The following is a 13,568-nucleotide window of genomic DNA, read 5'->3' as shown; positions in this document are numbered from 1 at the left end:
TGAGTGCATACTGCATGCGGTCGCAGAATCCAAGCATATATATGCACATGTAGGACTATCCACTAAAAACTAAGATGATGGTGTCCTAACAAGAGGACAAGAATATGAGAGAGTGCTATTATACGAGTGCGCACTAACAGAAGAACGCGTGCTTGATGGAGCACTCCATAAGAGATGTATGCTCTCTAGACTCCCCTGTCCAACAACCAGGAGACAACCAAAATCTTTCCCCCAGCTTTGTTTTTGGCACTTTACTGGATCAAGTCCATGTTTTTACTTGTCCTTGGGCATGAAAAGCTTTAGATCATAGTGCAGCAAATGACTGTGACTTCACAATGATTGAACCTCAATTTAGCTTGGGGCTGGCCATGGAAAAATAGACTTGGGTGTCGAGACATCGTGTTGTCGTACTTGAATCTCCATCAGGGTCTGTCCCAACTCCGCTGATTCGATCAATTGGGGAGGGTGTAGGCAGAAAGCCTAGGAATTATGATTCTATCGATTGCTATAGTGTATAAAATTCCATTACTGTACTTTAAAGAAGTCTGAATTGCCATAATAAGCTCCCCTAAATGCAATTGTCTCTGGCGCCTTCTTCCTACAAAAGATACACAATAAAACTTGATTAGAAAAAGTCCTTCCCAACAACTGAGTGTGTACACAGTGTGGCATATCAGTGGTTGTTTGAATGCTGAAATCAGATTTGAGAAGTAACCTGTTCCAACACTAAGTGTGACAGAGATGGAAGATCTTGGCAGTTAGGGAAAAAATTCATGGACTGGTGTCTGAGCATAGGAAAATCTAGGTAGAGAACAAGAATCGGCACGTAGGGAGAATTTGGACAATGGTGAGAGAGAAATGCCAAGGGAACGTCCTAAAACAGCAAAGGGATGAGTGGCTGTCAACATCCTAACCAAGCAGTGCTTATGCTCAATCACTTAGAGGAGTGAATACTGTTAGCAGGAGCATGAGCTCCTGTACCCCAGACCAAAAAACTTTCCAGGGGTTGGGTATTGGTACAGCACTGCTCCTTCCATGAAACCATGCAGAGGATTCAGTTGAAGTCTTGAGACCGAGTGCCATTTCAGTCGTCCTGTGCTTTGGCAATTCCTTCTTTCTCCTCTTCAGCAGTGGGAGAGCCGGGAAGGAGTAACTAAACAGGTGAATTAGTTCCTGGTGATTCAAAGGTGATTATACTTGAGGTCTGAATAAGTTCCAATCATTGTTCTAGATCATGTCGTTCCCAAATGCAAGATTCCCGAATGCAGTAGGTAAGGGTCCCATTTGTAGTACAGTAAAAGGTTGTAAGGTGATCGTGGTAAAAGGGCGTAAAGCGATCGTGGAAAATGATCGTAAGGTTACAGATCGCTGTAAATGATCACAGGGTTCCTGATACCAGTAAATGATTGCAAGGTTCCTGATCACGGTAAAACTTAAGGTTCCCGATCGCTGTAAACAACTGTAAGGTTCCCGGTCATCATAAACAGTTGTAAGGTTCCCGGTCATCATAAACAGTTGTAAGGTACTGAATCATGGTAAGCAATCGAATGGTTCTTTAACAATATCAGTGAACGATCATAAGGTTCCTGATGGCTGTAATAAATGTGGAAGGTTCCCCATTCCGGTAAAGGATCAGAAAATTTCCGATCCTAGTAACTGATCAGAATATCTTTTAACATGGTAACCAATCAGGTTCCAAATCACAGTAACCAATTGGAAGACTTCCAATCACAGTAACCAATTAAAAATTCCCAAGGGAAATACTGATCATGGAGAACAAGTGCCAGGGTTCAAATAGAATCTGAACATTCCAATAAAGACAAAAGACGAATGAGATGGTGCACAAGGAAACCTCATCGCTAATGAAGGTAAGATCTTGTAGCCTGTGCAGTACTGTACAAGCAATGAGAACAATCAGAGGTTCCTCTTCCAGTGCATCGTGTTATGGAAGAACAGGATCAAAGTAGATAAAAGAAGTTCTGTGACCAAAAGGTCACTAAAGAACATATGAGAAGTGTCCAATGGCGTAGTGTTGAGAAAACAAGGTGAACATCTGAACCTAGTATGAAAACATATTCTTGGGAAAGTATACATTGCTCATACATAACATCTGAAAGCATAAGTGTTCAACCTGCTCATACTAGTTAGAGTCCTTTTCTCATAATCGAGAGGACGGGAGCTTGAACTCGTTCAAGACAGTGCTAAAAATGGGCATGAGAGACTTTATCTTAAACCAAGCTTTGGGTACAATCTTGGTATGTACCATTTGTCTTGGTACATACTGTCCTCATGTACTTAGTGTTTTCCCTCTCTCTCCTGAAGTCTATATTGTCCTCATGTAATTAGTGTTTTCCCTCTCTCTCCTGAAGGTAAGAGAGGGATCATCCAGGAGGGGGAGAGAAAGGCGAGGCCCTTACACCTACCAGCAGTGCGTGCATCTACTCTTGTGAAAAAAAAGCACAAGGAACCGGTGGTGAGCAACTTTATCACATATCGACATGTATTTTTGTGGAAGGAATGTTCCAAGTGCAGTACAGTACTGTATGTACGCTGTCGCCTTGCAAAACATGCTGGCGAAGGTAGAACTGTCAAATTTCTAGTCTTGCTAGATGGCAAAAATGTTCTTTCAGAATGAGGTGAGAGGACGCAAACAGTTGATGGAACACTACTGTTCTGCAAACATACGAAGTCGAGCGCACAAGAGAGGACTTATGGGCCCGAGTGGGAGAGCACATGAACAGATGATGGGTGCATGTAAACAGTAATAGGTGCACATGAACAGATGTTGGGCGAGCAAGAAGGAAAACTCCAAGGAGCGCATGCACGCAAACAGGTGAAGGTGTTTGCCAAGAGGTAACACTCTCTCTCATAGGGAGAAAAATGGTATGAGTCGCATTAAAGTGCAGTATCTCCTATCAATTGGTTTTTAGGACTTCTTTGTCCAAAAAAAGATAAAAGAGGGGCAAAATCCTTCCACCTCAACCAGTAGTGCGACGTGACGAAGGAGCGCTCAGGTGCCCTATGTGTTGTCTCATAGTCTCTTGGGGGAGAAAAACTGTAGGAGTCTTGTATGTGCAACTCTTATTAATAGTTCTTCTCGTACTTTTTCCTTCATAAAAGGGGCAAAAAGGACTGGAGCCCTTTCTTTATGACTAGCAGTGTGTGAAGAGACGAAGGTGAGGCAGAAGTGGAGAAGAAAATTAAAATTATCTTTCTAGCATGCCTATTCCAGGCTGATGGCGACAACATTCCAATGAGGAAATATATCCTAGGAACTATTAGGAGACAGGCCCACCAGGAGATAAGTCTGTAGTCCCTGTCTGTACACAAGAAGATGCTGACTAGCAGAACAAGGGTGGTGTTCCTCCTTTTCAACTCAGCAACAGCAAACACTCCTTCCTCTGACAGCATGCAATGATGTTCAAGGAAAGCCAAAATCCCCAGTCATGAGGACGTCACCATCACCCGGCCACACTCGCAAAGGAATGAACAGCAACAGGAACGCTGTCAAACCAAAACAAGAAAGTTTATATCGCTAAGTTACACAAACTGCCAGTCAGCTACAGTTATTAGGAAAACTGCAAAATCTTTCTTCTTTAATGACGTCTTCATCACCCGGCCACACTCGCAAAGGAATGAACAGCAACAGGAATGCTGTCAAACCAAAGCAAGAAAGTGTATATCGCTAAGTTACACAAACTGCCAATCAGCTAGTCATCAGAAAAACTGCAAAATCTTTCTTCTTCCTTAATATCCCCTGCAGACAAAGAACTGTCACCCATTATCTAAAAGAAAAATACAGTAAAGTCAACAGCAAGTGACAGTGCCAGTACATCTGTGCTCTCAAGTGGATGAAAACAAAATACTGTAGCTACTCAGTGTGCTGGCAGTAAAAGGGACTTCTCATCCACCCAACAGTCATAAATCTTAACATCCGAGTTTCAAATACTGTACACTAAAAACATGCAGTACTCCTGTTAAAGAACGAGGCTTTGTAGTTAAGTAAGAGCACTCATGTTATCATAAAATCTAGACGGTCATCTTGCCGAATTACTTTCTTATATGTAACTTTTGTCACAATGTTTTCCCCACAAGATAGTTTTTATAACTTCCCTTCTTCCCTTACCATTAAAACCTGGCCATCAGTTGCAATTCCAAACATATTTTCATGCCTGAAAATCGACATTTCACACGTAAAACAAACACTGGAAAACAACTCACCTAACCTAATTTAGGTTAACTACCTAGCCTCCTGGCTAGTACAGTGGTAAAGAGTACGCCTAGTATTCGCATGGCAGCAGATCGATCCCAACCTGGGACCGTGAGTTTAAGTTGTTTACCGAGGAGGCCAATGCTGTGTTTGAACACCACAGTGAGGGGTTGGGCTTTCCCGGCTGACATTCTGGTGAGCAACCATTCTGATGAAATTGGAACTGAAACCCAACATCTTTACCTTTACTGAAGGGGACTATGCCAAACCAACCAAAGACAATGTGTCTATTTTTATCTCTGTTATTATTTGGAGGTGTAATTCCAAGGTTATGCCCTACAATATACTGTAATGGTCTCAGTTACTTTAGAGGAAATGATTAAGGAAAGGAACTATTTTCCATGGCTAAAAGTTCATTTTCCTAAAGAAAAGCCTTTGTAGTCAGAAACAGCAGGGATGGCACCATTTCTTAGTCTTTGATAAACAAAATTTCTTGTGGTACCTTCAAGCGTGAAGTTTTCCCTTGATATACATTAAGTACAGTACTACAGTTCAGCCCCTTTCTCAATGACGCAACTTATCAGTAGCTTCAAGTTTAAATCAAATAGAAATTACCGTATATTAGGAATGCTTGCATCCAGGGCACATAATCATCATACCAAAACAGGGGAATGAGTGTATAAAAATACAGATGATAATATCAGGCATTGATGAAGGCATTGATTGGCCATAAAGATGATTATTGCAATGGCAGCTTGGTTCTAATGATCAGAGAAAATGGGATGCTAAATATCACACATTTAAAGTAATTTGTATTTTTCATAACTACTATAGAAGGTTTAAAACATTTAAAGGTTACTCATGAGTGGCAGAGGCAAGGGACAGTGACCTTGCCTTATCAAGCACAACAATGCCCTAGAAACTGACCATATATACATGTGATCAATACCAAAGCCTCTCTCTCCACACAAGCTAGGACCAAGGAGGGCCAGGCAATGGCTGCTGAAGACTCAGCAGATAGACCAATAGGTTCCCCCAAAACCCCCATCCTTAGCTTACAATGATGGTAAGGTTACAGCGACCAAAAGGAACTAACGAATTTGAGCGGGACTCAAACCCCAGTCTGGAGATCACTAGTCACGGATGTTACCATATAGGCCAACACAACCCTGAGGCTTTTAATAGGCAGATGGTTCAGTGAAGCTGGAACTCAGCAGTTAAAAGTTATAAAGAGGTGGTGGGAATTACTACCAGGTGGTAGGTAAGATCAGCCAACCAGACAGTCCACTAAGATGCAACTTTGTCCTTAACCCACCAGGTAGCATAACCTCCACTTTGAACTTAACCCAGGACTTGTGTGGCAGTTGAGGCAGGCAGTATAACCTGAAGGTTTCAGGTTTTTATAGTTCATGTGAAACTCATACAAGTGGTGGTCAAGTTTGTAGTTGTGTAGCTGAGACAAGACAGTCGGCTAACGTCATCATGCTAGCACTGTACAGTTCGTTGATCGTACTGTACATATACCCTGTCCCTTCTGCTGGGTTGTCCACTCTGGAACTCTGAGGGAAGAAGGGGATGAGGGCAGACCCAATCATTCTACACAAAGGTGTGCTTGCTCGGTATCATACTAGACCGATCAGAGGTAACAGGCGTCTGAACGCCTGTACTGTACCTTGTACGGAACGCATTCATATCACCTCCCGGAGCACAGTAGATATATTCTCAGTACTGTCTTTCCCTCAGGGATGGTTCTCTTAATTCAGTTGAAAGAAAGGAAATCTTTTAAGACTCTTCTTCACCTCTGGCATATTTCTTAGGCGACAGCTTCCATTTATTATGAGTGAGGCAATGGTGTCACAAAAGCGTCTCGGGAACATCCAAAGGAAGGAAAGAAACGAGGGTGGCTGCCTACATCCTCACAAGCAGTCTTTGTGCTTGGTCTTACCATTGCATGAGACTTAATATTCTCTCTCAGGATTCTGTTCAATAAAGAGCTATCATAAGAAAAAATCAATTCCTCCAGGATCGAGGAAGGACCATACTGTATTTAGGACGATAGTGAAACCTGCTTTGCGGTGTCCCTAGACTTATACTCTGGACTACCCCCCCACCTGTCACTCAAGTTGCTCTCTAGTGGTTTTGGGGAGCATTTATCCCATTATTATCCTCTCTACCCTTCTGTGTGTCATGCCAACAATGCACGAGTAAACCTTTTCAAATGAAAAATCCAGAAACGACCTCCATCGCAACCCTAGATATGAGCTGCCAATGCATACAGCCTGTATCCCACCAGTGTGTCAGGACAATCTTATCCAGCCATCCATCTGAGACCTAACACTGGTTGCAGGAGCATGAGCTCCAGTACCTCGTATGGATACATCTACCTGTTAGGATGGTTGGGTTTCGCTACCGGACACCTCATCCCACAAAGCTTTGCAGAGGAATCTGTCAATGTCCTGAAAGACTTAGTTTAGAGGTCATCCTGTGCTTCAATGATTCACTGACCTCTTCCTCAACCAACACGATTGTTTGGTTGTCTCTGGAACTGAGAGAGAGAGAGAGAGAGAGAGCCCTTCATTCCTAATGACAGTGCACACTCGTTCTCGTAGGAAACAGAGCCCAGCTTGTAGGTGTGTGTGAGTACATGCCCCTCGCACTGATAAGTACAGTATATTTGAGGATGGGAATGTTCCACATAAGAACCATCTCACCTCAAAAATGAGGCATGAACATACAGTAACAGTACTAGGATCTCTTCCCCAAGAGGAATGTTCCCAGCATAGCTTTTTTCTGATGTTTGCACAGGGTATGGGGGTGGCAGAGTGGGTCCACTTCTCCCAGGAAATAAAGAAACAGTGATTTAGGTCAGGCTAGGTGCGAGTTATTTAGTGCATGTCCCCTTCATTTCCTTGTCCCTCAAATATATTGGTAATCGACGCCACCATATAATTTCCCACTACTGTATCTATAGTGCCTCTAATAATGACCTGTTCTTGTAATGCTTTGATGCTTATCGGGTAAAATATGCTTCTTCAGGCATATTTTCATGTTTTTTCTATTGTAGTTTGGGGTATTTTTCTAATATTAGCTTATGGCAAGGGTGGAGTGTATCCCAGTATGCAAGAACATGGCAAATTAGAACTTGGTGATCTAGGTCAGGTTAGTTAGGGGTAATTCAGGTTAGTGCATATCCCTTCCTTTCCTTGCAACTCTAATACATCGGTAATTCCTCCCCCCATAAAATTTGCCACTTTCTACAATTCCTATAACTTTGACTGTTCCTATAAAGTTTTGATATTTATCTGGCATTATACAATTTTCTTAGAGTATTTTCTTGTGTATTTGGGTACTCTAAGGAGTTTATTTACTTAAACTATTGGTAATTATTTGTTAAATTCCACCCTGCCAATTTCGCATGAAAAAACAATTTCATTTCCAGTTAGTTTTCTTGTTATGTTATTGTTTTAATGTCATCTTCTGCAAAAATATAGTTTCATGATTACAACCATCCTAAGTACATTAACAGTTATGGGAGGCATGCGTACACATCGTTCGGTAACCAGGGTATCGCTGGGACACGAAAAAAAGAGGAGGATCCTTCCTAACACTGCTCGTAGAGATTCACACTAAAAGGTTAAAGGTGACTGGTTTCAGTTCCGGTTCCATCAGAATAGATGATCACCAGAACGTCAGCCGGGCAAGCCCAACCCCCCACTGTGGTGCCCTACCACAGCAGTGGCCTCCCCAGTAAACAGCTTAAACTCACGATCCTGGGCGGGGATCGATCTCTTGCCATGCGAATGCTAGGCAAACACGTTACCACTGTACTAGCCAGGATCATATGTAATAATTTACATACTAGTCTTTGCCCAGCTAGCAATTCAACCTTACCTCCTTGCTCACCTGTGCTGGCATGCAGTACATGTTGGATTACGCAAGTTAGCTTAACTCTTAACAGTGCCCTTGTACTGTACATTACACCTCTAAGAAACTACAATGTATTTCCAGATGGTTTTATTACATGGAAGAAAGCTAATTGGCAAAACATGATTGTGTAAATAAAAATTAAGTAAACATTGAGGTGCATTTGTAAATATATACTGGACCGCAAAAGTGTAGGCTACCCACAAGTCTAGCATCTGTAACTTGTCCCTGATTTAAGTCTGACACATGATTTTGTTGTCAAAGATCATTAAAATTAATAAAAATACATAAACGAAGTAATTAAAAGCAATTTAAATAGGCAAAACACATTAAATTAATAGAATGTGAAAATAGCCAAAATACTCACCAACTGCACATATATTTCCCAAAAACTATTTAAGTCTTCATGTATCTCCTTTTAATTTCACTTTTTTATTATAAATGTCTTTAATATGAATAGTTACACTTCAAACACAAATCACTAATTAGTAAAACTATTTTAGTAATCCAATTGACGTAATAATGTTCCACCTGACAGAATACAGCTAAGAAGAAAATTTGACTTTATAAAATTATTACAATTACAAAAAAACTAATACTTTATATTATAAATATATTTAATCTATTTAATATTCATAATTAAACTTCAAAAACTAATCACTATTTTTTTAAAATATTTGAGTAATCCAATTGATGTAATAATATTTCACCCAACAGAATATGGCCAAAAAAATTGATTTCACAATAAATCACAAAAATTAATTTAAGTTTACAATATAAACACAAAATTTAAGTTTGATATATTTTTACAAATTTTCTTAGTTTATAATATGCTAATTTCTTTGATATTCTTAGCAATTTAATTCCCAAATGCTTTGTGAAAAACAGGTAAATTCTTATATTTTTTCCTGATTTTGGCTCGTTCATTGAGGCATATATTCTCTCTCTCTCTCTCTCTCTCTCTCTCTCTCTCTCTCTCTCTCTCTCTCTCTCTCTCTCTCTCTAGGACCTTACGAATTCAAAATTAACACTCGAATTTCCACTCTCTCTCTCTCTCTCTCTCTCTCTCTCTCTCTCTCTCTCTCTCTCTCTCTCTCTCTCTCTCTCTCTCTCTTTGTAAGAGCCCATGTCTTGCTATAGGCAAGGCGTTCTAAAACGATCTCTCTCTCTCTCTCTCTCTCTCTCTCTCTCTCTCTCTCTCTCTCTCTCTCTCTCTCTCTCTCTCTCTCTCTCTCTCTCTCGCTGGCCCAAAATATAATCTAATTACAACGTGATATGAAAGAACAGCGGCGTAATACCAAAATTCCTCACAAAATGTTCTCACTGAAATCGACAAGGGAAACAAATTACGAGTTATTCAAATTATTTAATTACATTCTATTCATTTTTCAATTCTCGTGGCATTTCAGTGACATTGTTCCCTTTTATTAATATTGTTTTTCATTATATATTTACATATGTATAATGATCTTTTTTTTTTTGCCTTCCATTTGCCTGTATTCTATAATTCCTTCTTTTTCGGGAATGTGGAGATGATTTAGATTTTGTGAGGGACTTTAAAATTCCTTCCATTTCTTCATTAAATCATTATCATCTCCTCCAACTTTTATTGACGCAAAGGTCCTCGGTTAGATTTCCCCAGTCGTCTCTATCTTGAGATTTTAAATCAATGCTTCTCCAGTCATCATCTCCCACTTCACATTCATAGTACTCAGCCATGTAGGCCTGGTTCTTCCAACTCTTTTATTGTATATTGGAAAAATTTGGAATTATACCATTCACAACAAATCATATGTAAGAAATACAGATTAATACAATTACTATTAGAATAGCAGATTGGCCAGGGCACCAGCCACCCATTGAGAAACTACCTCTAAAGAGTTATAGGGATCCTTTGATTGGCCAGACAGTACTACATTGAATCCCTCCTGTCCTCATACACATGACAACTCTGAGATTACCATACAATTCTTCTTTACTCAAAGGGTTAACTACTGCAATGTAATTGTTCAGTAGCTACTTTCCTCTTAGTAAGGGTAGAAGGGACTCTTTACCTATGGTAAGCAGCTCTTCTGGGGGAAGGGCACTCCAAAATCAAACCATTGTTCTTTAGTCTTGGGTGGTGCCCGTAGCTTGTGTACCATGATCTTCCACTGTCCTGCGGTAGAGTTCTCTTGCTTGAGGGTACGACTTAGCCACGATTTGCTATCTTATTTTTCTTCCTCCTGTTTTTTTTTTTTTTTAAGTTTTTATGGTTTATATAAGAAAGCTGTATTTTAATGTTATTCTTAAGATATTTCATATTGTTCTTTATTTCTTTTGTAGTTTATTTATTTCCTTTCCTCACTGGGCTATTTTTCACTGTTGGAGCCCTTGGGCTTATAGCATCCTGCTTATCCAACTAGGGTTGTAGCTTAGCAAATAATAATAATAATAATAATAATAATAATAGACTATGGTATAAGCCTAGGCCTACTGTTAAGTGAAAAGAATGGCTGGAAAATGAAGTGAGCCTGGAAATATTCTGGAAATTGATAGAGTAAATTAAATAAAAATAAGTGAATGACAATTAATTTGTATCAGCAAATGAATTAAAGTAATAAGTAAGCTAATAATATTGGATATTATTTTATAAGTTGATATAAAGAGGGAAGTGTCATAATTATGTTAATGAAAATATGAAAGAGAAAGTAATGAATTTAGATGTGATAGTTCATGACAAAAAAGTATATAGGGAAACTATTATATAAGATATTTAATGGTATAGCCTATATATTTAGAGAAAAAGACAAAATATAATAAGATATAGAAATATTTTAAGTTGATATAAAGAAGGACGTGTTACAATTATGAGAATAAGAATATAAAAGAGAAAGTAATGAATTTAACTATGATAGTTTATGAATTAAGTATTTATGGAAAATATTATATAAGATATTTAATATTATATCCAATATACCTTGAGAAAAAAGATAAAATATAATAAAATCTCAAGTTGATATAAAGAAGGCCTTGTTACAATTATGGTAATAAGAATATAAAAGAGAAAGTAATGAATTTAACTATGATAGTTTATGAATAAAGTATTTATGGAAAATATTATTTAAGATATTTAATAGTATAGCTAATATACCTTGAGAAAAAAAGATTAAATATATGTTATGATTATGTTAATGAGAATATAAAAGAGAAAGTAATGAATTTAACTATGATAGTTTATGAATAAGTATTCATGGAAAATATTATGTAATATATTTAATATTATAGCCAATATACCTTGAGAAAAAAAGATAAAATATATTAAAATATAGACATATCTTTAATAAAAAGAAAAATTACGTCTTTATGGAAAATATTATATAAGATATTTAATAGTATAGCTAATATACCTTGAGAAAAAAGATAAAATATAATAAAATCTAGACATATCTTTAATAAAAAGAAAAATTACGAGAAAATGAGGTGCCGTTGTAAAGACATAATCTTCAATATTGCAACACAACATTGGAACCGTAGTTTGTATTGTGAGTGAAATCGAAAAATTTTATTTTGACGCGTTTTATTTATTTTTTTTTAAATTCTATAAACTAATTTATATATATTTAAAGCTCCAGTGCCATTAAATGAAAGATGGAAAAGAATTCCATTACGATTTATTGTGAAATTGAATAAATACAAGTGTTTGGTGAGTACCCAGTTCATTCATTAAAGGATTCAATATAAGATAATTTTCTTTTTTGTCATATGTTCATATTTATTGTGGATTTAACTCTATGGAAATATTTATATCTTAGTCTAGGCTTACTTTGGTTAATATACTTTATTTTAGACCTAGGAAGTTTTTTTATAAACTATATAGACGAAGTTTGGTTATTGTATCAAACTTTTTTGCACATGATTTATTTCGGTAATTTTATATAAATGTTAATTTTTTGGGTAATTTTGTATATTATTCCATGGTAATGTAACCTAGGAAAAAAACTACTGTTTCTTACAGAAAAAATTACGATCTTTACAAAAATGACACTCGTTTCCGTCGCAAATGAATAGTTTCAGAAATATATATACATCTATATCCTGCGATAATGGGGGACCCCCAGTGGGAACTCGGGGTTTTGGGTGGAGAAAACATACTGGGGAAACGATATATAATTGTTTTCCTATAGTAAATACCGTGAATTAAGCGAATTTGATGTTCATTTCAATCGGAAACAAACAGATCAACCAATTCGGATAACTTTAAGATGCACGGTGTCACTTCTCTTACGAACGAACGATAACATTAGCAACGTTACCAATAATACACAGTGTTACCAATGTTGACGTATGGTACACAGAGTTACCAACGGCACGTTGACATTACTAAAGATAGTAATGATAGATATTTCCATATATTAAATAATTTCTCCATATAAGTTTTACTTAATATATAAAAAGTACAAAAAGGGCACAGAACCTAACAAACCCACCTAACCTAGCCTAGTAGTATGACAGGTCACAAAATAACATTTGATCTACATCGGACGTTGGCAGCACTGGTTACTGTATTTTTTCATGACACAATCTTTGCAACGGCGCCTCCAAAGTTTATTCAGATATACTGTTTTGTATTTTCCTCCAGTTATTATAATTTCAAGAAGGTAATGTATAGAGAAGAAAAGGCTTGTTTTACGTTTATATATCGATTCCCCAGTATGTTTTCCCCACCCAAAACCCCGAGTTCCCACTGGGGGTCCCCCATTATTGGAGGATATAGATGTATATTTATTTCTGAAACTATTAATTTGCGACGGGAACGAGTGTCATTTTCGAAGAGAGCGCAATTTTTTCTATAAGAAACTGTAGTTTTTTTCCTAGGTTACATTACCATGGAATAATATACAATGAAACCATTTTTTGTTATTTTTGTAGTATATTACAGGGCTATGTAACCTAGTAAAAAAACTACTTTTTGTTATGCAATACAACTTTACCAAATTTTTATGTATCTCAAATTGGGGGGTGTATGTATGAAAGCGGCCACCTGTATGCATTATTATGTCTACCTTAGAGTATGGCAGTGTAACGGGGGGGGGGGGGGGGGGGGGGGGGATAGGGGGCGTCACTCCACCCCCCCCCCCCCCCCCCATTAGGTAAGTAGGTAAGGACATGGTTTGTGAGTTAGGTTAGGGGGGTAAAGTTTAGGTTAGTTGATGTCCATCTTTAATGAACGTGTGAGGAACTGGCCGCTGATATACAAAGGCTCCCAAATTGGTTAATGTTTAAAATTACAATTTATCTGCAACACTGAATTTTATCATGAAAAACTGGCAGTTATTTTTTCTGTATGGTAGGCTTACAATAGATCACTTCAAACCCATTATTTTGAACCCCATAGCTTTTACTCGGAAATTGATACAAAATTGTTTCAAAATCTTATACAAAATTTCAATTA

The 13,568-nt window shown here is 37.8% G+C and overlaps 2 long non-coding RNA genes across 2 annotated transcripts in view; one reads left to right on the top strand and one right to left on the bottom strand.

Moving 5' to 3' along the window:
- Positions 1-8,664, bottom strand: part of LOC137638358 (uncharacterized) — a 601,799-nt gene extending 593,135 nt beyond the window's left edge. The window contains exon 1 of the long non-coding RNA XR_011044107.1: positions 8,502-8,664. This is a non-coding gene — a long non-coding RNA (uncharacterized lncRNA). The remainder of the gene's footprint in view (positions 1-8,501) is intronic.
- Positions 1-13,568, top strand: part of LOC137638359 (uncharacterized) — a 319,347-nt gene that overhangs the window by 41,283 nt on the left and 264,496 nt on the right. The window lies entirely within an intron of this gene.

Source organism: Palaemon carinicauda, chromosome 3, assembly GCF_036898095.1.
Source record: "Palaemon carinicauda isolate YSFRI2023 chromosome 3, ASM3689809v2, whole genome shotgun sequence".
Classification (NCBI taxonomy): Eukaryota; Metazoa; Arthropoda; class Malacostraca; order Decapoda; family Palaemonidae; genus Palaemon; species Palaemon carinicauda.
Note: the sequence above shows the minus strand (reverse complement) of the source record. Positions and strands in the feature narration are given on the sequence as shown.